General features: G+C 33.5%; 1 protein-coding gene across 9 annotated transcripts in view; it reads left to right on the plus strand.

Moving 5' to 3' along the window:
* Nucleotides 1-19,655: 19,655 nt before the first annotated feature.
* Nucleotides 19,656-26,777, plus strand: part of LOC115210212 (zinc finger protein 236-like) — a 142,591-nt gene continuing 135,469 nt past the window's right edge. For 2 of the 9 annotated variants that reach the window (XR_004998627.1, XR_004998629.1), the window contains exon 1: nucleotides 20,549-21,304. The gene's annotated coding sequence lies outside the window, so the exon portion shown is untranslated. Of the gene's footprint in view, nucleotides 19,868-20,351; nucleotides 21,305-23,095; nucleotides 23,157-26,777 lie in introns of those variants that run through there. The other 7 variants (XM_036501782.1, XR_004998628.1, XM_036501783.1 and 4 more) reach the window with 7 other exon arrangements.

Here is a 26,777-nt window from a genome sequence, read left to right on the forward strand (position 1 = left end):
GAAGGTGAATTTTATATGTATTGAAGAATTTTGTTCTAAAATATTATTATTATTATTACTATTACTATTACTACTACTACTACTACTACTGTAACTCTTATTTTATCCTAACATTAATAAATTTAGTAAAATTTCAAAAGAATGCCCTATATCACCTCAGTTCAACCAGTGCCTTGTGAGTCTGTTTCGTTGGTAGAAACTAAAAGAAACCTGTTTGTGTGTATGCATGTCTGTGTCTACAACTTAGCAGTTCAAGAAAAGAAACTAACAGAATAAGTATTATACTTAAAAAACAACTTTTGGGGTCAATTTGTTTGACTAAAACCCTTGAAGGCAGTGCCCAAGCATGGCCACAGTCCAGTGACTGAAACAAGCTAAAAGACGTTAGCATTTTACTGTAAATCTACTTTCAAAATATTTTTCTTTCTGCATGCAATATAGAATTTCTAAAGTTGAATATTATTTTTCTTTATTATATTTTATTTTATTAACACAGCAAGCCAGTAGAATCCTTAGCAAGCCATATAAACTGCCTAACAGCATTTTATCCATCTTTACATTTTGAGTTCAAATTCCACTGAAGTCAACTTTTCCATTCCCTTTCAGGGATCCCTGAAATAAGTATCAGTTGAACACTGAGATCATTGTAGTTGACTTATTCCCTCCCTAAAAATTGCTGCTAAAAATAATTGTTTTTTTTTTTTCTTGTCATTTCTTTGCATCATACACTGCCTTTGAGCCAACACCATATTTTTCACACAAGGCTGTCATTGATGTATTTCTCTCTGTTTTTCTCAGTATTACTTCTTTCTGTAACAGAGTTAATGTCAAATATTGATGTTTTGGCTTTGTTAGCACCACTTGTAATAATTGCTTATCCCCAGAGGAATATTTTGGTGTGAACTATCAGTTAAAAAGTTAATAGCTATTCCTATTTTTGCAGCATCAACCATTATAAATAAACTGTGGTGGATTTAAACAATACAAGAGACTAGTGGTACCACAGCTGTTGTGGTCAGGCAAAATAACGCCTTCAAGATTCATATCAACATCCCAAACCATCAAAACTGCCAGATTAGTGAATTCTAAATGTGTGAGGTTCAGTCCTGTATAGACAATCATGTTATTTTTCTGATGTTCGTCTATTTTTCCTTGTATGCATGGGTCAGACAAGATTTTGTGAGGCAGATTTTGTGGCCAGATACCCTTTCTGTCACCAACCCTCACTTGTTTCCAAGCGAGGTAATATTTCCCCACATGTTCTCACAGAATTTTGGAAAGTGTTGACACTGTTTGCATGACAGTGACAATAATTTCACAGCTATCATGCAATGTCATGACAAGAACACACACACACATATGATGGGTTTCTTTCAGTTTCCATCTACTAAATCCACTTACAAAGCTTTGATTATCTTGGAGCTATGTTATGGGGTTGAACCAAGAACTGGTTGGTTGGGAAGCTAACTTCTTACCACACAGCCACATTTGTACCTAATCTTTATGAAATTTGATTTCTTCTTCTTTAATGATATTTCTCATATCTGTTGCTTATGTAATTATTGACAATATTATCAGATTATTTCCTTTCTCATACAATAAGAAAAGGTATGTTTATGAGTTATATAAGAATAAATAAAATTTTCATTCATCATTTTAACTGATTTCATTTGTGAAAATTTGAAATACAATATATTCAGAGTTATTATATCCAGTTCATGCTTCCAGAAAATGTTACATCACACAAAACAGATGTTTTCCTGAAATTTCTTTTTATGTATTGTCAAGGGGTGAAAGGAGCCATATATGTTCCATTGTATAAAAATGCACGTAAGGAATTCATCCAATATTGTTGTTTTCACAACAATCCAATGAATTTATTAGTAATGTTGTATTAGGTTCTGTGTTCAATCCCCATCCAAATTGATTTTGCTTGCCATCCTTTTCAAGGTGAGGTGTCTATAAAATAACTGCCTGTTAAATAGTGAGATTGGTAAAATCAGTTACTCACAAAATTTGTGGCCTTAGTTGGGCTGGGGAGGGGGGATAAATAATAGGCAATTTCTGTTTTCTTTCTAGATTCAAAGATGCTATGCTGCAGCTTGCTGGCTTTGGGTAGCAATCATGGTGGAGATGAGGTTGTGGGGAAAATTTCTACAAGTGATTTTGAGTCCAAAATATATACACTTGCCCCATTGCATTCTCAGGCCTTGCATTTCTGAGTGACAAACATTACACATTAATGAACCCACTATTAATGATGCTAAATGATAGTTGAGACTTCTTTTTACAAGTGTTATTTTGATTGGTCCATTTGTTTTACTTTCATGAAGAGAAATCTATTTTCTCCACATTACCAAAGGAAAATAAATGGAATAATCAACATAACACTTTCTAAGTCTATTAGGGATAATACCTATCTCTGTTGGTATTATTATATATCTTCTTTAGTTTGCTAAATATTTGCAGTCTCATGTTTGAAAACTTCTTAATTCTTTACATTTCTTTCTCGTTTGTACAAATTCTAGAGTCTCCCAGGAATTGTAATATCAGTTATTTTCACATTATTTTGGATTTGTTGTTCACTATGATAATATTGGGTTTCCAACTATCTTTTTAGTGTCGCATACCAACCAATTTTAATGTCATTAAAAAATTAGTGTTTCTACTATTTATCTCATTTTAAATTTTCCTTACTCACATAGGTTGGATGGGTTGTCATGGTCTAATTCCTTTCTTTCTCTGTGTACTGGTAAGTTTATAAAGTATAATTACAGTAATAAGAGTAAATAAGATTCATTTATCAAACCTTTTAAACCTTTGAATAGAGATGAAAGCATATCTCAGAATGCATTTTTAAATGTGAGTTGCACAGCTTCCAAATTACAGGGACTAATTGAAATAAAAATTCAGCTTTGAGACATGAAATTGATATCCAGGAATTGATGTATTGTAAATAAATGTGGAAACATCATGATACCAACCTATTTGGGCAGGTGAAAGTGACATGACATTAGATAAAAAAAAACACATTCACAACAATCATTATAGTATCTCCTGTGAAGGCAGCAAGTAGATCAACAGTGTTGTCTCAACATTGGCTGGAATATACCTTGCAGTGTTTGTTCCTGTTCTCTAAGCAGTCAGTTCAAGTCCCACCAAGGTCAACTTTGCTTTTCATTCTTTGGGATTAAGAAAAATAAGGTGGCGAGCTGGTAGAAATGTTAGCATGCCGGGCAAAATGCTTAGCGGTATTTCGTCTGCCATTATGTTCTGAGTTCAAATTCTGCCGAGGTCGATAAATTAAGTACCAGGTACGCACTGGGGGTGACATAATCGACTTAATTCCTTTGTCCTTGTTTGTTCCCGCTGTTTAGCTCCCTGTGGGCAATAAAGAAATAAGAAAAAGAAGTATCAATCTAAGATGGTGGATTGGCAAAACTGTTAAAGCATCAAATGTGATGGCTTGTAGTGTCTGTTTCAGTGCGTTGTGTTGTGGCAGTAATGCTTACAATGGACACTGGTGCCAAGTTCTATCCAACCTAAAACTGTAGTCTAGGGATAACTACTAATGTTCTTATAAAAAACTTTGCCCAGACCAGCACATGCAGATGAATGATCAACCCTGCTTAACCAAGATTTGTGTATGTGTTTATGTTTATGTATGTCTTTGTGCATGTGTAAAGGAAAAGAATTACAAATCCAACAGCTGTTTCTAGAGTCTCAGTAATCCACAATAATGTCTGTAGGGACTGTTGGATTTGTAGTTCTTTCTCTTCACCTCTTTAATTCATTATATCAGGTATAAAATTGTGTGTGTGTGAACATGTCTATATCACTCCAAATGTATATGTGCCTGTGTATATATAGAAATGTATATGTGGGTGTATATTTGTTATATGTGCATGTATATACACGTATGTATATGTGTGTGCATGTATATACTTGAGAGTGTGTGTGTGTGTGTGTGCATGTGTATACATGTGTGTGTTTGTGAATTACTAGTGTAGATCAACAGCAAAGCGAAAACCATCACTTTACAAATGGAGTTTTTGAAAGTATTTGTTCTGTATCTAATTACAGACACTCCCTTGTGACTATCACCACCAGAAATGTAGAGAATTAGAAGTTGGCCCTTTGGAAATCTGTAACTAATGACTCTGTTATTTTCTCTATTGTAAAATAAATAAATAAATAAATAAATTATTTACTTCAGTTTTAGTATAGACGATAGAAAGAGACAGGTGCATCAGATGAGATGCAGCTAAAAGCAAGCACATTGTTGTGGCAATTGAAGAACTATAGGAAGGAGATAGCATGTCAAACAACTAGTAGTTGTAGCTGTTGGTGAGCAAGATAGTAGCTTGCTTTAGTAATGGATTTGAACAAAAACAACTCTTGCTTAATACTGAAATGTTTGCTTCATTTGTTAGCTTCAGAATAATTAGAATAAAGATTAAAATATTTTACATCGTCTCACAGTTGAAGGAAAACAGCTGAAAATATTGTTATTATCTCTCTGTAAGAATGGGTTTAAATGATGGTGATTTTTAAGGTGGGGAAGACTGAAGACAGCAGCAATACAACATAAGTATTGTTTATATTATATTATTATCATCATCATCATCATCATCGTCATACATCCACTTTGCATCCAAGCATGGGTTCATCAATGAATTATCACATTTCTAGTTATTTCTTATTAGGAACCTCTGTTCTGTTAGACTAGTGCTCGTACATGTCATCTTGGCCTTATTTCTATGGCTGGATACCCTTCCTATAACCAAACTTTTTCTACACATCTTCCTTTTACAGAATATACTGGATGCATTTTCTTAGGGCACCAGCACTAGAAAGGTTGTGAAGTTCTCTGTGTGATAGGACTAAAGAATCTTTGCATGCATATGCTTTCTCTGTTCATTTGCCATCCATATACCTAGTGCATTTTTTTTTTGATGCCAGCACTAGAGAGACAGTTTATCCACCATGAGATAGGACTAATGAGACTGCTCAGTCATATTTTTCCTCTGCTCACTGATCATTCTACAAGGTGCATGGAAGAATGTAGCTTCCACCATGGCTCCAGCACAGTAGAAGTGCCTTGTACACTTTAAGTTTAGAGAGTACTTAGTATTCTAAGCCATGTATGGTAATGTGACTGAAGAAAGAAACAATTTAGAAAACGAAGACACAAAAGGCTAGAATGGACAGTTGAAAGAAGCAAGAATATGATGGCAGAGATAAAGTTATTAGGTTAGAGACAGAAGAGGAGTGATAGGCAATAGCAGAGACAAAGGCAAGTATAGGTAATGGGTAACAATAGAAATGGCTAAGAGGAGAGAGAGGGGTGGGATACAGAAAGGGTGAAGCTGGAGTATATTGGGTACAGGTGGTTTGATGCAGTGTCTTACACATAGGCTTGTGAAGTGTAAGAGAGGTAGAATGATAAGAATGATGGAATGTGATAACTGATAAGGAATTGAATGCTTTTAGGCTTCATACCATTCGTTGTTACACAAACATCACTTTTTTGAACTCATCTTCAATAAAAAAAAAAAAAAAAGAAATTGGTGTTGTGTAATTTATATGTGAGGCCAGGAAGTCTTGTGCAAGAAATTTCATCATAATTACAAGCAGCTATTATAATGAATGTTGAATCACATGATCACATATTGCCTATAATTGTAGCTACCATGAATAAAATAAATACTGTATTTTACTCAGTAGAAAAATTAAATCAGAATGTGTTCCTCTGGGTCTGGTATTTTAAGCATTCCCATTGACACACTGCTAGTGTGATGCAATGAAGTATATTAGTAATGGGGTTGATGGTGATGAATTCAGCTCAGTTTCTGAAAGTAACTGGTATGGAAAAATAAAAAAAAAACCCAAAATAGTGAGTGAAAAATCAAGAGAGCAAACAAATTATTGGGGTTTGTACATCAGGTTGTAAATGCGATAGGTATGACAGAGTAAAACTTTATCCCCATTACCAAGCATTGCTATAATGGTTGCTACTAATGTGAAGAGAAAACGTTTGTCATATATTGCTGTTTTCGACTTAATGTTGTGAAATTTCCATGGTAATAGAACTGCTGAGAGGGTGTTTTCTGCATCAGAGATTGGAGAAAACAGAAAGAAGCTTTACTGGAAATGTCTTAAAATTTTTTAAGAAGGTACATAAAGGGAAGCAGTTTCTATATCCAGAAATGGAGAAAGAACTTTTTAGACTGGATTAGAAGATTAGTGGTTATATTGTAACTCTTGTAGAGATAAAATGGGAAACTGCCAAGTTATCTCCTAATCCATTGTTTAAAGCTTTATTTATGGTGAGACATGCACTCAGTCTGTGGTAGAAGCCAAGATATCTCAGAAATAACTGTCTTAGATCATAAGATATAATTATTTCAGGCTTCCATTTTGAAGTTAAGGAAGTAGCTATTTAGCAACAGTGATGTTGAAGAACCTGGTTTTTATGACTTTGGATTTGATTTTAAGTTGTAATTAATAATCATTTATTATTAATTGATAATTTCATAATTGTGCTTAACCTAAGAGATGTTCTTTGGTGACTTATTTGATTTGCTTTAATGATCTCTTTGATATATTTTACTGTCACATAATACGAATGTAGCAGCTATTTGATAACCAGGTTCATAATTTATTTTATTAATAAATGTGTTCAACATAGTGACTAATTTAACTCCACTAATAGCAAGAAACATTTAACTTGATTTGAAAAGCTCCATGAACCTCATTTTCCATGCAGATTTTCATTATGAAAGTTTTGTACTAAGTTTTCTATGTAATATTTAGAGTGCAATTTATGAGTAAATGCAGCTTTATTGTTTACAAAGTAATTTAGAAATTAACCAATATTTTTGCATCATAACGTATTTTAGGTTTTAGGACCTTATTAGATGTTATTTTATTTGTTGCTTGAGAGAGAGTGTGTGTGTATGTGTGTTAGCTTTGCTATGCTTAATTCACAGTCAAAGGAAGAAAATTATTGATGGCATGGATTTAAATGATAGCAATTTTTAAGGATGGGAAATAGAAGACAGCAACACAAGATAAACAAGGTTGATCTCTCTCTTCATATATACAAACGCGCATGCATGTGTGTTATATATATATATAACACATACTTTCACAGAAGTGAATTAAAACTTACCAATATGTTTGCATTTTAAATATATTGTTACTGGATGTAATGTATCGTATTCTCTGAGTCTCTTTTATAATTAATATCTAACCTTGGTGGAATCCAATGAATATGAGATAATTTGCTAACCTGCTGTGAAAAATGATTAATTGTTGTATTTTTAACAGCTTAACAACTTCCTCATGCAATGTTATTTTGTTGAACGCTGACTGTATGTAATACAGTTTGGTACACTGTGTAGTCAAAATATGGTGAACACTGAACATACTGGATTTGTCTAGCGAACAGTTTCAGACTTTCATTTTAAAGTATCCTGTTTAGTACTGAATACATTAATTTATTTCTTAGACATACGAGATCTGAGATGTAGTTAGATGAATTGAAACTAGAGTATTACTGGTATTTGTTTGTTTATTTAACAACAGAAAAATCAAAGACAGCAGTTTTTCATGTCAGAATAATGTTCTCTCACGATTCTTCCGTAAAGCTTCAGAATGGGAAATGAGATCATTTAATGTTGGTGCTTTCTCAAAGACATTAGTTTTGTAAGAAAAGTGTAATGAATGATATTATGACTTCACTGTTTGTTGGCAATTTGTTGCTATGTTATGCTTGAAATAACTGCAAACCTTTTTGAGCCACAACAGAGATGTTGTTAAAGTAGTTTCAGTAATACAATATTAGTTTTAAACACAAGTAAAAGCTATACAGAGAATTATCTGCTCATCAGCAGGAATTTTAGCTGAATGATTAATCTGTTATATTTGTAAGTATGATGACAGAATATTAGCAACTCACTAAGAAGATAATGTCTATTTGTAATAACAGGTTGAGTGCGGCAGAATATGATTGCTTTTTTTTTTCCCACAGAACTGTGCAAACATAGTAAAAGCTTTATAAAAGTGACATCTTTTTTTGGATAAGATAAAAATTGACAGTGGCTTAAATTCAAGAGATATTTTTTGTTTGGCGAGAAGACCAATCTCCAGTTTTTATGGTTGTTCACTTTAGTGTTGGTTTTTTAATTTTGGTTGGTAGTTCATTCAGTTTGATTATTATTATTAATAGTAGTATCATCTTTTTCTACATTTTCAGTGTACTGATCAAGCCGATAGTGCACATAAACCCTTTGCAAAGACTATTACCTGCTGCAATTGTTTGCCAGAATTAGTAGATAATTCTTTATCCAGGTGATTTAATCAATGTTGAAGGTGAAGTTTGTGGTAGTGTAGAGACTGAAAAATCAATATTAATGATTAAAGGATTATTTTGATCAAGCTATATAGTATACATGTTAGATGCGTTATGAAACATCAAATGAGTTGAATTAAACTGCAATAGAGTTTGTAAATTTATTGGCTGGGGTATTATGGTCATATATTTCAAGTTAGTTGTAATCTGAGCAATGATGGAAATGAAAGAGTTGAGACACTTCCAAATATCATCAGGTTTTTCAAATACACAGTGTCTAACAATTTATACTAATCTCTCATTACCATAGTAAAACAGTAGAATCTCAGAAAACTGGCAATGGTCTGTGCCAGTAGTAATGCAAAGAATTCAAACTGTGGGATAAATGTTACAATGTGAGGAAGAAGTCAAAAGTTTCAAGCAGAATTTTTCGATGGAAAGAGAGGAGGTATTTTTGTTTCACTGGAGTAATAGAGTGGAAAGTCATGAAAGTGAGAGAAAATTATTACAACAGTGAATAAAGGAGGAAGAGGGGAAAAGTTACAAATGTTAGTGAAAAGAGTCCGTCAAATTTCATCTTTGGAATTTTAACTTTACCATCTTTGACACTTCTGATACCTTCTTCAGTATCTGTTTCGTTTGATAGTTTCACCACCACTGACATGACATTTTCCCATCTCTGTTAATTATAGAACCACTGGCTGACACAAGAGCTGCAATCTTGTTCTTATAATTTCTTTGACTCCAATGAATTTGACAATAAAGACTTGGATTTTTTTTTTAATATCTAACAGAATATCATATTTCTTCCTCGTTCCAAATAAGGTTATTCTGTATGGTTGATCTGTACCACAGTCCACCAAGACCAAGCCACCAACAGAGCCTATGCACGTTTTCTCCAAACACACTGAAGCATTTTTTCACAGTTTCCTTTTCTACTACTTTTCTCTCATCTGCTTTGTTTCTTCAAAAAACTCCCCTCTGCAATTTTTGTTTCCTTCCCTCTGACACCCAAACAGCTTCTATATTTCCTAATCATCCTCCCCTCATTTTCAAAATTGACAAAATCTTACGTGACTTCATTAAAAGTTCCCTTCCAATGTCTTTAAATGTTCCCATTGTGTACGCTATGCTTGTCCCTTTAATTCCAAGAGTGCACTCATAACTGGCCTCAAAGCCTAATGCACTTCTAGAATGTAAAGTGTAAATTCTGAAAGTATATAAAAGTCAGTGAAAACGGATACCATCTAGATAACAATTTCTGCAAGTGTATCTTGCAACCTCTAAATCCTTAATTCTGTTCGTCCAGGCTACGTCTTCAAACATTGCGTGTATGTAAAAGCATGCATATATATATATAAGAGAACAAAGTGTACGTATGCCGCTATATATATATATATATATATATATATATATATATAACATAAAATACAAAATGGGACAAGAACGCAAAACATCTGGACAACTAGGTGATACAAAAGGGACAACAAAACATCCAGATAGACGATACAAATTAAAACACGGACGGGTCATTCAAAGCCTTTTATCTTCATTCAAGGACCGGATCATCCTCGCAATTTTAGTTGATTAATATATATATAATAATAACATGAGGGAATATTATTCCAAACTTATTTTGCACATTACTCAATCATTGGTATATGTTTTATCTTATATTTAATCTTTCTATAAGATGTAATTTTTCTAAATGGTATAATCTAATTTTTCATTATTGAACTGATAAAAGGTGTTTTTTTTCTAATTTATATATACATATATAAATGAGTTTAAAGGGATTTATTATCCTAGCAGTAAATGTGTTACCTCTCAAGTTGATTTCAGATGCCAGCTAACCACAACAGTCCTTATGTGGTACCCAAGCTAGCAATAAGTTGCTAGGCTGTGGTAACTTTTCTTGCTGGGTAAATCTGAGGAAACGCTTAGATGTATAGATAAACAAACATAATTCACATCCACATATTTATGTATTTCCTGAGGCTTTCTCATATATATTTGTGTGCATACACATATATATGTGCACACACCTACAAATGCATGTGTGTGTGCATTATGCGGCGGGGCTGTTTGTGTGCACTTACATATGAGAAAGCCTTGGGAAATACATAAATGCGTGAATGTAAATTGTTTGTTTATATATACATCAGTTTCCTTATATTTACATGTTTATGTATATATGTGTGAGTGTGTGTGTAAGGTGTTTTCTTGTATTTACCTCCTGTCTCTCAACATTTTTCAAATCTGCTGGCATTCCTTACTTGACTGTTGGCTCCTTCCTCTCCAATAACAGCTACCTCTCTTTTCATCTATATTACACCCTCCACCTTTAGTTTTGGTTGTTATAATTTTCTCTTTCCTTCTCACTACTTCCAATTTATTATTCCAGCAACACCAGTAAGCATAACATCGTTTTCCAATAAAAAATTATGCCCAAAACTTAGATTTCTCTTCTTCACATCATACAATTTATTCCGCTGCTTGATCTCTTTACCTTAAGGCCACTCTAAAACATCTTTATATTTCCTGTCTCAGCGTTTGTTCACCTATAATTAACATCCGTTTTCAGTGCATTCTAAATTTTATTAAAGAAACTATCTGTCTTTTAATGATGAATATTTAGCTTTTTACATTTACAATAAGGATATTTTTGAGAACATTTGTATGCTTGCCATTTTCTTTTTAACCTTGAAACTATTTTAATTATATTTATCAGATTCCTATTGTATTTACCATATGATATTTTCAAAACTTTTAAATGAAGGCTTAGTATTTCATGGCCATAACAGGTGTTTTGAAAGGAAATGAAGGGTGCACAATTTTTATAAGTGATTCATCATTAGCTGTTATATTCATGAAAATACTGAATTAAAATCTTATATATATATATATAAATAATTTATGAAAATACTAAATTAAAATATCATATATATATATTTATAATATATTTATGAAAGTACTATATTAAAATAGTATGTATGTATATATATATATGCATCAAATGAAATAAAAAACAGAACACAAAGGATGTCGCAGTACACGTGTTTCAAGCTTTATAAAACAACCTATATATATAAATATATATATATATATATATATATATATATATATATATATATATATATATATATATATATGTATATATATATTTATGAAAATACTATATTAAAATATGCATATATTTATGAAAATACTATATTAAAATATGCATATATTTATGAAAATACTAAATTAAAATATATATATATATATATATATATATATATATATGTGTGTGTGTGTGTGTGTGTGTGTATTTATGAAAATATTAAATTAAAATCTTTATATATATATATATATATATATATATATATATATATACATACATACATGTGACTGCGTGTGTACCGTTGGCAATTTTTTTTTTCCTTTGTCTTCCCTTCTCTTATGTTTCCAACGAAGAGCTCCACTCGAAACATTAAACCCTCCTTCTTTCCTGAGCGTCCAATAATACTATATTTGTTCCACGTCCTCGCGTTGTTGTGTTTTTTTGTGCTTTCTTGTTTGGATTAACTTTATATACATACATACACACACACAATTATATAATATGTATTATTATATAGTATATATTATTATATAATATATATAGACATATTATAAATGCTAATACTGAATAGTGAGAATGAGTGCTCAACACTGCACTGGTAGATAAATATTCTTTATTTGTGGGTTAAGAAGACTACCAATGGTTTCATATTAAGAAGGATCACTTTACAGTTTTCTTTACAGTTTTCAAGCCTGCCACATGGGACTGTTGGTACTCATCTCCAATTTGGATCCAAAATGGGGATGAGTACCAATGTTCCTATGTGGCAGGCTTGAAAATTGTAATAAGACCCTTCTTAGCATGAAACCGTTGGTAGTCTTCTTAACCCACAAATATATATGTATACAGATGCACCTGTGGCATAGGCACAGACTGTGTAGTAAGACGATAAAAAGTTTGCTTCCCATCCACATGATTTTGAGTTCAGACCCACTGTATTACACCCTATGCAAGTGTTGTCTACTATAGCCCCAAATTACCAATGCCTTATGAATGGATTTGGTAGATGGAAACTGGAAGAAGCCCATCTTGTGTGTGTGTGTGTGTGTATTAGTATTGGAGGGATTGTGAAAGAAATAGTAGTCCAGAAAGGAGGAGATAATGCAGGGAAGTATAGGAAGGGTGGGGAGCAGCATTGTAATAAACCTGAGACAGAAGTCAAATCATGAAAAGGAGTGCATGGAAGTTCAAGAAACTTACAACCAGTAATAGCTCCAGGGATTAAATGAGATGATGCCTAACAAGATTTAGGAGGAAATTGTAAATTATAACAGATGACAGCTGGGAGTTACTGCAGGGCAACCTCCTGAATGCAATGGACCAAATCTGTGACTGGTGCAAGATCCTTGCCAAAAAGATAGCATCATGGTGGTAGAATAGCTCTCTCAATTGGACCATAAAGGCTTGATATATGCTTGGGAAGACTGAAATTAAAGAAAGAGAGCAGCAAAAAGCAACATCAAACCATGAGAAGAGAGGCTAGTTGCCAGGTATATTTTGCGAGGGAAGGAGCCCAGAGTGAAAAATTTATCAGTGTACTAAGATCACAGGCCTAAAGTATTTGGAATTGCATGGTGGTATATAAGAGAAAATTGAGATGTCATTGGCAGTAGAAATGCATATGGAATGATAATAGCACTCTTGATCTCATAGACATTGAAAAGAAAAAGACATGGAAAGTGCTATTACAAAAGGTTGTTAAATGAGGTGAAGGCATAGAAGAAAGAAGATCTGCTCCAAGTTGACCTAACATTCAGTCCAACTAGTCATGTTGACAGCAGTATGGTGGATAGAGGAATAAAGGATATGAAAGCAAGGATGGCACTTGGTCTTTCAGGAATTACTACTGAAATGTTTAAAATGTCTGTTGGAACATGACATGGACTAATCAGCTGCATATTAAATCGGGTATTACAGTAGAGTGTCATACCCAATGACTGGAATAGCAGTCAACTGGGAGATGCACTGCAGAGAAAACTACAGTGGTATTAAACTGTTAGAATAGGTTATGAAAGTTGCCAAAAGAGTAATAGCACTATTTATTGATGGGAATTAACATAGTTGCAGTGGAGCTTGGGTTTGTGCAAGGATGAAGTACTACTGATGCTAGGGATGCAACAGTTGCAGAAGAAACATCTTTCTTGCAACAGCTGCAGCAGAAACATCTAATCAAGAGTAGTTCCTTGGACCTGGCATTTGTTAATGTAGAGAAGGCTTTTGATAGGGACCTATACTCTGTGATCCAATGGTCTATGAAGAAGCTTGGGGTAGACGAATGTCTGTTGAGAACTATACAAGCTCTGTGTGTGTGAGTGTATAAGTATGTATCTTTAGGCATGTACATGACATGTATATGTGCATATATTCATATGGATGTGTGTGTGTATATATATATGTATGTATATTCACACTCACACACTGTCAAAGCTACATCTTTAGTCTCCTTGACAGCCTTCCTTCCATCTTAAATGCATTAGCACTCACCTCCTTTTATCATGCATCTCTCTTATTGCTCATCTATCTATTACCACTCTCAGCCATGTCTTCATCACTCATGCCTCTAGTGCTCAAGTCTTCATTATTATCTCCTATTTCCATTCTTATTGTACTATGTTGTTGATGTGACTAAGGATAGCAGTGACTCTCTCTGGTTTGCTATATATTGTTTCCAGTGTAACTAACAATACCAATGGGACTTATCTGATCTTCTCTCCAACACTTTCTCTCTCTTTTATCTTTATCATCCTAGCACTCTCACCATCTTGATGTATATTCTGAGGTAACCTCATCAAACCTACATGAACCCCATACATTTTACCTATATTTCTTCCTGGTCATTTAGTATTGACATCCGTTGTTCATTCTCGACATTCAGCTTCCTCTTCCTATCTATCACTCTCTCAACACACTCTAATGCTGGCACCATGATAAAATACACCTAGTACACTGTTAATTGTGGGGTTGGGAGGATCCTTTGGTTTTGTCAAAAACATAACAACCTCTGTAGTGGTGCCAAGAAGAAATGCACCCAGTTTGTTCTGTAAAGTGGTTGGTGAACTTTACAAACAGAAATGAAACAGCATTAAATTAAGATCTCCACTTGTGTATCATACTAAACATATATGTCATTGAAAGGCATGATGCTGTAGGTTTTGTCTGAGAGAAAATCTCTTTGCTGATATATTGTATTAAAAAATATTGGTGTAAAGCAATCATCATTGCAGCAGTGACTCATGAGAATAACTGACATGTTCTGCCCTACAGCTTGGTTTGTCATGCTGAGTTTTTTACAGTCTAGCAAGTTTTCCACAATATCATGTATTATTCACTGTTCCCCATGTATCAGAGCATGAATTTCATCTTACCAAATGACAAATGGACGCACAGCATTGACAAGCTCCAATTAGGGTGAAATGCATCTTCCATTCTTGTAATTCACTGTTGTAATGATGTTTGTCCTACTCCTATATATATTGTTTGAAAATAAACCTCTGTACTTGGCTTTCGTTGACATGGAGAAAGCTTTTGATAGGGTCCCCTGCTCCCTTATCTGGTGGTTCATGTAGAAGCTAGGGATAGCTAAGTGGTTAGTGAGAGCTGCACAAACCATGTTCAGGGATGCTACCAGTAAGGTGAAGGTTGGTAACGAGTATAGCAATGAGTTCTCAACCCCCTCTTGTTTATCTTAGTCCTGCAGGCCTTAACAGATGAGTTCAAGACCAGCTGCCCCTGGGAGCTCCTCTATGCTGATGACCTTGTTCATATAGCTGATCTAGAGAAGAAATTTCAGGTGTAGAAGCACAGCTTGAAATATAAGGATCTTAATGTTAATTTAGCAAAAGCCAAAGTCCTAGTAAGTAGAAAACAGACAAATTACAAGTCCCTTCTGGGAAGTGGCCCTGCTTGATATGTAAGAAGAATGTTAGTAGAAATTCCATATGTTGTACCCAGTGCAAGCTTTGGATACAAGAGGTGTAGTAGTATCACAGGAAGATTAACTGAAGAAATAGTCTTTTTGTGTAGCAAATGTGCAGGTACAATAAGCACTAAAAATGCATAGACAATAGACTCCCTCAAATGCTTGGGGTGATCATTAGAAATAATAGATAGCTTCTGTTACCTTGGAGGCCAAGTTAACAGTGAAGGTGGAAGTTGCTAGAATAAGAAAGGGCTGGGCAAATTTCAGAAAGTTTCTACCTTTGTTGGTAACAAAGGGCCTCTCACTCAGAGTGAAAGGCAGATTGTATGAATGCCTGTGTACATGCAGTTATGTTTCATGGCAATGAAACATGGGCTTTGACTACAGTTCTTGCAAAGGCTTGAAAGAAATGAGCAGTGAAGAAAAGAGGCCTTACAATGAGGATTATCGTCCACACTTAACTTAACAAATAAATGGTCCTGTCAGAGGGCTCTGGTCAACCTGGGCAATGTGATGTGGACTCTTTCCCCTCTCTGGTGAAATCACCCTATTAACTGTAGAAAGCGGGATCCCAAGGTTTTCTGCGATTTCACACTAAGTTCGCTTGCAGATTGACCCACAATATGGCCTCTTTGAAATTTGGACTGTTCCACGGCATCTTTTGCACATGGCATGATTAAACAGTCACATATAGAACCCAAAACATAAAAATGTCAATAAAAAATGTAAACCTTTATCACGTTAAAATAAACATAACACAAGGCTTTATGGCATGTCTATTTACTTCTGTCATGGCTGTGTATATAAATATGTATATAGCCATGTGATTGAGTCTGAAGGCCTGGTCAATACAGGATATTAAAGTTTTCTCACATGTACAAATTTTAAGTGTGGGTAGTTTTAAGTATGCTAAATTAAAGTAAAGTTAATAGTGATTGTTTAGTTCCAGGATATCCTTGATTATGGGTTAAATGCATTTCAGCTACAATTTTCTGTTTTTTTAAATACCGAGAACTACATTGAGTAATGTATTCTTCCTATTTTAAATGATAGGATATGGTCATTTGAGGGAGATTTTGGTTGCTATTTATTGCAGCTCAAGCAACCACATAGAAGATCAGTGACTCAAATCAAGATAATTTTTCTGAAAGAAGTTATGAGAAAGAGGTATCAAAGGAAATCTCATACTCTTTTCTTGTTATCAACATAGTCTTTTGGTTTATATTCAATGTGAGAATACTCTATCATAGCTGCTCATGCTGGGGTTCCAAGCCATTAATTTGATTAGTTTTGTCTCTAGCCCTCATTCTGTAAAGTTGAGTTTACAACCTCTCTCTCCTTCATCACCAAAGAGAAACAAGTGGACCTGTCACAGAGTTTCTTATTTTCTCCCATAAACAGTGTGACCCTAAGCTGGAACTTACCATGGATATCAATCACAACTTAGGACACTGCATCATGCATTTCCATATCTCCAAGATTGGTAACATTTCTGGTTGCCTGCTAAAACCTCTTGCCTTCCTATCTCAAAAAGAATAAAGACATCACCAATGACCGCCTTCTTTATCATTTTGAGTAACTTAATCTATCTCCCGTGGAGGAGCATGGCTTAGTGGTTAGGGTGTCAGCATCATGGTCGTAAGATTGTGGTTTCAATTACAGGACAGGGCAACGCGTTGTGTTCTTGAGCAAAACACTTCATTTCACGTTGCTCCAGTCCACTCAGCTGACGAAAGAGAGTAATGTTGTGATGGACTGGCGTCCCATCCAGCTGGGGAACACATACGCCATAGAAACCAGGAAACCGGGCCCATGAGCCCTAGACTTTAAAAGAGTGCATTTATTTTTATTTTTTCAATCTATCTATTAACAGCCAGTATTTTTTTTTAGAGCTAGAGCAATTATTTTTTCTTAAGTTACAAACCAGTGGTCATAGAGAAAGCTTTGTTGCTCATGACAACAAGGCTTTTGACTATACCTGTACAAGAATCTCTTGCATAAATTGTTTATTTTTTGGCTCCATTTACCCTTCATTAAACTGACTAGGAATCCTCAACATGGTCACTTGACCTGCTGGTCAACCCACATTCTACTATCTTAAATAAGTAAAGGACAGACTAGATAATGTAGAATTAGGATGATTACAGCTTGTATTCCTTTACTGATAGGTCTGCTTGATCAGGGTTCACCTGGAGGTAAATAAAACAAGATCTAATCTCTTATATTGGAAGTTTCTTATCAAATCATGTATCAAGAGGGCTTTCTCCACTGTCCAATTCCATCAGGTTAGATGAACCTACCTCGGAGTTCAGTTATTGCTAACATCACACCCTCCTATCAACTCCCTCTCATTTCTTAGTATTTTTCTTATGAGCTTCATACACATTCACCAAATAATGCCCCTGTAAATGAACATTTCAAAACTGTAAGGGCACGATCACTACACATACCAAGAAAATGCATATACATCATACTTTCCCTACTCACGAACAAGAATATACAGCTAAAGCTTATAAACTCTCTACAAGCTCTTGACCTCTGGTCACCTTTCATAACAACAACAACAACATAGCTATAGTATAGCGAAGAGCTAGTCAAGACTGCATCTCAAAGGCTAAGCTCCCTGTTTGGGGGCTATAAATTATTTCAGCTTTAAACAGCTGCTGACCTTATGATGTACAAGTGCATCTTTGTATTGCTCACTTAATTGGTTCAGTGCTGCTGCCACTCAAAAGCATGTCAAGAGAAAGGCCACACAACTGGTAGATGGTAGACAAACCTTTACTCACCAACACATGACCACTCACTCACTAATGTAGTGTTTATTTTCCTTCCTTCTCTCACCCTCTCTCCTGCTTACTGCAACAACAATAGTTTCTGTTAGCCTTGCAATATAAGCATTTCTCTCTCCTTTTTTTTTTTTAAAAGATCTACTAAAGACGACTTGTTTGAGTACTATTTTCTCTATAAGGGTTTTGGATTAGCGATTGTATTTATGTTTATAAAAAGAGAGGAAGGTTAGTTTGTTAGTGAGAGAGTGGATTATGCTCTTACTATACTGATGCATATGTTTTACAAGCACATGGAAAAGGAAGCAGGATTCTGCAGCTACATGCAGCTTGAAATCTGATCTATTTTTAAGTGAAAATTATAAGAGTTGTATTTTACTGCATCAATAAAAGTTGTCCTCAGATATTCTGCTCCTAAGAAAGGCCTTAAAATTAAAGGGAGTGAACTGTCAGGTACTGTTGAAATATTTAAAAATACGTATTACATAATATTTTTTTTTTTTACATTATTACTTTCTTCATAGTAAAAAAATATTGTATGAAGCTACCTAATTTTTTTCTTTCTTTTTTTTCACTATTATTGTTGTTACTATTTATCTTGTTTCTTTCCTTTACTTTTTCACTTTGAAAATACTGATAGTATACAATTTTTTAAAAACATTCTAAAAGTATTATTGTTATTCTTAAGGCAGTTGATAGGTGAATTAGTAAAGTGTTGGACAAATGCGTCGCTATATTTGTTACTTTACGTTTGGAGTTCGAATCCCGATTGTTTAGTTTCATTCTTACTGGGGTCGTTTAATCAATAATGCTTCTCCTTCAAAATATATATCCTTGTGCCTGTATTAAATTTTTTTTTTTTTAATAATTGTTTCTGATTTACGTACAAGGCCTGCAATTTTGAGGGGTGGTATAAATCGAGACCACCAACCCTAGTTTTTTTCTGGTGCTTTATTTTATCGACCCCCAAAGAGATGAATGGCAACGTTGACATCGGCTGGATTTGAACCCTGAGCGTATAAGAATCACGATCAAATACTGAAAGGCATTGAAATTGTGTGGGAGGTGGGGCAGTCGATTACATCGACCTCATTGCCCTACTGGTACTTATTTTATCGACCCCGAAAGGATGAAAGGTGAAGACGACCTCGGCGGAATTTGAACACAGAACGTAAAGGCTCAGGAGAAATGCCGCTAAACATTTTGTCCGATGCGCTACCGATTCTCGCAACTCACAGTAATAATAATAATAATAATAATCCTTTCTACGAAAGGCACAAGGCCTGAAATCCGGGGGTGGGGGTGGACTAGCCAGTTACATCGACCTCATTGTTTCACTGGTACTTAATTTATCGACCCCGAAAGGATAAAAGGCAAAGGTCGACCTCGAAGGAAAATAATAATAATAATAATAATACTGCAGCGAGTGAAGTAGCAGAAATGATAGTGTCAGCGTAGCAATGTTTTTATTTTAATCCCTACACATTCTGTGTTCAGATTCCATCAGGTCCGCTTTGGCCTTTTATCCCACCAGGGTTGCCGATAAAATAAAGTACTAAAGAGGGAGTCGACTGAATCAATCACCTGTGACGCCGCTACAAACGTAGGTACATGTGCACCGCGAGAAGTCATCGCTATAATAATAATTGTTGGCCGAGGAAGACAGAATAATACCAACTGCATCCTTTTATACACGCTAGGTATAAACTCCCTGTTTTCAGTGTAACTTTTATTAGGTTTGACTTTACTTTTATCTCTGCAGGCTATATATATAATAAATACCTTAATACTGTGAAGTTGGTTTAATTAACTTTATTCCTACAATTGTACGTGACTGAAAGAAATAATTATTACTGTTCTTATTCGGGTGGTGGAAATTTTACTTTTTCATTAGTTTTCACAGTTAAGTAAATAAAAGCCAACAAATTTATACTTTAAATGCAATGTGTGTGCGTATAAATTATGTATTCAACTACATAAATGCAAGGCGAAAATAAATGTAAACAATTTCATTTCTTGTATTTAATGAGTATTATCTTTCTCACCGTGTACCCGTGTATGTATGTTATATGTACATGCGCGCGTGTATATATATATGGATGTACGTGTTGTGTGTGATTTTTAGGTGGTTTTCCTTTTTTTTTTTTTAATTCGGTGTGAAATACCTTAACTAACATAAATAATTAGTCATTAAAATATAGTTCTGTACTATCTATTGTAATGAATAGTCATACCTTCACACAGACTAATTTAATCTTATGATCAGTGTGTTTACAATGTGTTTAGTAGGATCTAGAAAGTGACACAACATTTAGTCAAACAGCTGTTCATTAAACTGCAATGTATCAACAGTTGTATGTTCATAGTTTGTTTTTACACATTGACCAGCAAACATGACAAATTAAAAAAAAAAAATTAAAAAAATGTCCTCCACACATATTAGCACTTGATTTTGGAAAGACTGTACACTCCCTCATTCACCTTGTTGGCCTAGAATCAGTTTGCACTGCACAGAATTAGCTATGCAATCATACTGCTCACTCATTTTTAACTGTTGATCTCGCTGAACACACTCCTTGCTTTTAACTGCATTAACAAGCCAATGGCCTACTTTTGCAGGAATTGTTAAAGTGCACCTGACCTGTCAGTAGCAGTGGTGGAGTGGGCAGGCAGGCAAGCAGGATAGCTAGCTGGGGGATGGGCTGGATGGTTGGTTGCCTAAATGAATGCAAGCCACCCAGTAAGAGTACAGATAACCGCATAATTAACCATGCAGCAGCAGCAACAGTAGCTGTTGCTGCTTGCATGGTTAAAAAGAAATTGCTTTATGTGTGCAGCAATACTACTGTCAACAACAAGTCTATACACACAGCAGTAGCAGCAGTTAGAGTCTCTGCTGCATCATCACAGTTTCTGTCCTGCTCACGGAGGAAGCATATTAACCTGACTGAGCAACTTAACAATGCTTATTCACTTGCCTTCTGCCCAGCTGCAAACCTTTCATTGCAAAGCAAGGCAATAAAGTAGTCCTGATCAACACACTAAAGAAAAAAAAAATCTCGAATATTTACATTATCAATCATCTTTTTCAGTAAATCTCAACTCTGTATTCATGTTCTGTTTCTATTAGTTGAGCGGTAAGTAAACACTTAGCAACAAATTATTAACTTTCTTTCTTGATGTTATAGTTTCTTGTGTTTTTTTTATTGATTTTTTAAAAAAAGGAATTGATAATGGGTCGTATGTGTGTATAAGCGCGTGCGTGTGTGTTTGTTTGTATGTATCTCTCTCTCTCTCTATATATATACACATATATATATATGTATGTATATAAACTTTCTGACTGATTTTGTCACTGAATGTTACTCAGTAAACTCTCTTGTTAGTGTTGTTATCTACTTTTTTTTCCTTCCTCCTCTCACTACCTACTCTATTCCTAGCATATCAATAGATTGTTTAAATTTCGCTTGGTCTCTTAGTCCCCGATACTTTTTTTGTCTGAATTCTTTTTCGTTTGTTTCTGTTTTTTCTCTTTTTTTTTTAAACATGTCATGTCTCATACTGACATTCCACTAAAATAGTTATTTGTAGTCTACTTTAAATATATAGTTCCACTCTGGAAACCAACCTTACATACAATAAAAGCTCGTTTTCTCATAACTCGCAACTAGGTTGTTGTAATGTGTAAAAGATAAGTTGTTTTTTTTCAGCCTATATATTTTACTTTATGAGAATAACATCTACGTGTTTCCAATGAACTGTTTATATATATAAAAAGGAAAAGAATGAACGGAGTAGGGCCAGTGTTAGTGTTTAAGGTGTGGGTATAGATGAAGAATTAGAGATGAAGAAACTGTAACACACATGCACACGTGTCTGCTCTACTTACTTCCTGTAATTATCTGATGCTGTTACATAACAATTACTAATTTGGGGGTCTCTCTCTTTCCTCCCCTCTCTTCTCTCTTTCGTACACCCAATTACTTTCATTCAACATCAAAGGAAAAGAGAATCCAAATTATTTTTGCTTCGTTTTACTTTTCATAAATATTTTGTTTACCTGTTTAGTGCTTAATAATTTTCTGGTATACTTGTGGTTATAATGTAATTTAACCAGAACTATTTTCTTTGAGTAAAAAAATACTTTTAGATCCACTCACTACAGTTACATTAATAATAACATTTTCAAATATTTATTTAACTAGATTTTAAAAATTTATTTATATCGTTTTAATGAAAAGAACCTTCTCTAATCTAAGTATTTTAGGAGTGTTGTTTAATTTACCTCTAAACATGACATGTGGGAGTGTATGAACCAGAAATGTTTTTGTTACAATGCTATTTGACCGGATATTTTCTAAACTTTGCAAATTCAACTTTTTGCTTGCTAATTAATATACTCACTGGTTAAAAATATGCTAATCATTTATTAGTGCTATATTTTCATGTGAAGTTTTAGTTGTTTTGGGGGAGGGGGATATGTCACTGTTTTTATCTGCACACACCAAAAACAAAAAAAAAAAAAGAATTAAAAAACAAACTTTCTCTGTTAAGAAAATTCTGTGCTTTGTTTACTGGTGGTAGCAAAAAGTGTTCTCAGTTGTCCAGCAGTCAGCTGATCATTACTTTCTTATTGCTGTTGGTGGTGGTTATTAGCTGATGCTACTTGTATCTGAATGCTTCCACATTACATGAAAAGAATTTGGTGATCAACATTTTAACAAATGTTCACACAAGTCTAAATAATATGCTGAAAGTAATTTGATATTTAGCAAAAAAAAAAAAAAAAAAGTAAAAGTACATTTGAATTAAGTTGAAGGTTTAATAAACAGAACCAGCTGTTTGTGATGTGTTTGAAATAAACTGACCTTTTTTTCTACACTTTAAAAAAAAAAAAAAATTGAGTTTTTTTTTTTTTTTACCGTCAGAGTCACTACAATATCTGGAAGCATTATATTGGAATGTTAAAAAAAATACCTTAATCATACAGTAAGTTTTTCTTTAAAAAAATAATTTCTTATATGATTTAGAAACTTTTGATTAAAAACTAAGTAAACATATCTTAAAAGCAGATTCATTGAACTAATTTTATTTCTGTGCTGTTAAAAATGCTATTAACTTGTTTTTTATTTCCTATGCAAAAACAAGTTTGAAAAGAAAGTACCATCATATAGGGTAGTGAGAGAGATAGTAATTTAAAGGCTTCTACACTTGGTTGATAATGTAACCTAGCTGTTACAAATCAGTTTTATACACTCGGCATAAGTTATTGTAGATAAGGTTTAAAACAAAATTTACTTTTCATACATAGACTATTTCTATACCTACATAAGCAAGCACACTTGTGTGAATGAGTGTGTGTGTAATAGTTTCTGACAGTAAAGCAAGGGTTTTATAATCAACATTAAATATAAGTACTTTTGTAAAAATCACGAAAAATCGTTGTTTCATTATTTAGAGTTTTAACAAAAGAGCTATTACACACTCATACACTAGCAGACGAAGTAAATTTTCTGTAAGCTGAGATTGGTTAATTTACTCTAGTATACAGTTTAGGCACCGTCTTATTTTCATTTAGTATTTGTTTTTCTATATTTGCACGAGGTTAATGATTTTGCTTCGCTTGATTTATCCATTTCTAAGCTGCACAAACGATGTGTTTAAGTAGATTGAAAATGTTTATAAAGTAGATGCCCTTCTTGATGTTGTGAGGAGGAGATAAATAAAACTGATGATGGCAACAATTGTTAATAAAACTGAGCAATGAAATAATGCAAATACAGAGAAGTTACACTAATATTATGCAACAATAGTCTGCAGAACATTAGTAATATCTTAAACTGCTGCCACATGCAACTATCAGATGCATGTAGATATATGCAGCTATTTAAATGGTTCCCATCTATTTCTTATTAGTTCTTGAAAACATGACATCCTTTTTTTTGTTTTGTTTTTATGCTTAGTGTTAAGTGGGATGGTCTAAAATTAGTATGGACATTTGTATTTTATTAAAGGGAGTGTTTTTAGAGCCAGATGTTTGTTAAGCTAGAGCGGCTCCTATTTTTCTATGAGCAAGGCCAATTTAGCAGAGTAATGTGCCTTCCCTGTAGATCATAACACAACGACTGTAATGAGGCTTGAACTCAAGTATGTTTGACCAGTAATGCAACGCCTTACTTTGGGAAAAATAATCCTAAAAGCTTAGTTTTTGTAAGATCTATCCATTGACTTTACAAAAATCAATTTATCAACATTCTCCTATACTTGTCTTGCACTTTATAAAAGTTTAAATTTGCAAATTATTTTGTCAATTCTGACATAATAATTTCAATGTTAGCACCTGTTCCTTTTACCGGAGCATGTCTTCTGCTGTCAGCTTCAACCTTTTCCATTATATATTAGCATTATAAAAGTTTTCCCTCATTCAAAAAAACTTTTCACCACTAATTTTTATGACTTCCTCGTACATCAATCCCTTTTTTTTATATGGTGTGTACCCTGGAATAATAGCATGAATCAAGTCTGTGAATGCATCCAGATAGTTCATTTACTTGACTAGTTCTCTCAGGAAAGTTATGATGATTATCACAATTCTGTTATCTCTACCCCTTTGATGTCAGTAGGGATGATCACCTGTTGATGAATATCTTTGCTTGATAAATAGTCATGCAGCTGACTATTATATATCATTGGGCTATTTCTATCAAAGAAATGTGTCTTTTGGTTCCCATGGACTTTTTTCAACTTGGCTGAGTTTAGTCATTTTCCCAAATTTACATTGCATACTCAGTGGTATGTTTATTCTTCTTCAGCTTTTTCTATTTTCCATGGTTCACTGCCATCCACTAATACCTCACTTTTCACAAATACATCTCTTAATAATAAAGTAAATCAGTTGTTTTATGGTTTCACTCAACTTAGAAATCATAACATATGTGATAGAGGCACTATATAATAGTTTATTTTCCAAAGCAACTTATTCAAGTGTTTTTTTTCTAAAACTTAATCTCTCTTAATTTGAATTATATCTTCAATATACCACTATTGAACTTTATCATCAGTTTCTACTGTTATATAAAATATCATCTCAGTATTTTTGTATTGTTTTTGTGAATTTAATTCCTGATCTGTTTTGTTAAGTTCTTCATGACCTACTAAGAAATCTTGTAAATATAAGTTAGATTTCAGAACAAAACAGTATCGTGTCAACATGTTTCTAGTACAACGTTTCATAATTCTTGGAAAATATATAAGTTTAGGTACTTAGAGGATATCACTCTATTAACTCTTTAGTATTCAGATTACACTGTTAAATGTAATATATTTTTTATTCAAATTGTTTTGAATTCATCAAGCATTATCTTATAGCTTTGAGGTTTCAATGATGTGATTGTTTATTTTTAGAATGGCATTGTAGGTTAGGTATGAAAGGCTAGATATGGCCAGTTTGAATATAAAACATATTGAATATTTGGGCCGGATATGGCCGGTTTAAACACTAAAGGGTTAAATGTTTAATGGGTGGAGTGATTAACATAAGTAAATAACTGCACTGGTCAAGGTATGACTGCTGGAAATTTTGGCAAAATGTTACCAATTTAATCCTCAAATTTTATAAGTTCCAAGCAGTAATCAATAAAGTTTTTGAAAATATCTTTAGTTTTCAAAACTAAGAGTGGCTAACAGTGGGGAAGGGTGTCCGCCTATTAACATATTTTGAACAAATATATTTTACGTTAAGTATTTACATGAAACCCAGGGAGCCAACTCTTGCTGTAAAATTAAAATATGGCTTTACTGCATGAACAAGTCACAAATAGTTTATTTTGGTATGCACAAAATATTTCTAAAAGATTAAAAAGTTGTTTAATGTTCACGAAGTGATTTTTATAAATCCGTTTCATCCCACTGAATCTAAGAAAGGGATCTTTCTTCTAGTATCTATTTATTTAGAAGTTGACATACCCCCAGTGATAATTAACAAATATAAATCCTTCTTTATATCTGATTATATATTCTGAGACAACTCATTAGTTAATGCCATATATAGCTGTCAACAAAGTCAGTATAAAACTTAATTTTTTCTGAAAATAATTTCAAACAGAATACTTTTAAAGTTTCTTGATTAGTTCAGAACACTAATCAACTGAACACTTATGTCCTACTTATTAGTTGATTTTATAAAATATTAATAATACAGAATAATTGTCTTATTTTTATTTATTTAAATCACAAATAAAATACAGTAAAATAATTTTTTTTATTAAAAAAAACATAACATTTAAGTATTAGTTTTTAAAGAAATTCCATTATATTTTTCTATAAAGTTTTACAGCCATTTTCCCTATGGTAGCTTGTTGCATGTTTTCAGATTTAGATATTTACATAAAATGTTGATTAATGAACTCTATGGATAAATGCTCATCTTAATGCTTTTACCATTCAGTTAGACAATAAGTACGGTCCCTATATATTTTCCTTTGATTTGGTTGCTTGTCTTAGGTGTAAAATACTATAAGTTTTGATTATAAATATTCAAATATTAAACCATACAGCTTCGTCTTTTTATCCTTATTAAAGCATAAGAGAATGTCTTATGGCTGAATTAAA

This window comes from Octopus sinensis, linkage group LG4, assembly GCF_006345805.1.
Source record: "Octopus sinensis linkage group LG4, ASM634580v1, whole genome shotgun sequence".
Taxonomy (NCBI): Eukaryota; Metazoa; Mollusca; class Cephalopoda; order Octopoda; family Octopodidae; genus Octopus; species Octopus sinensis.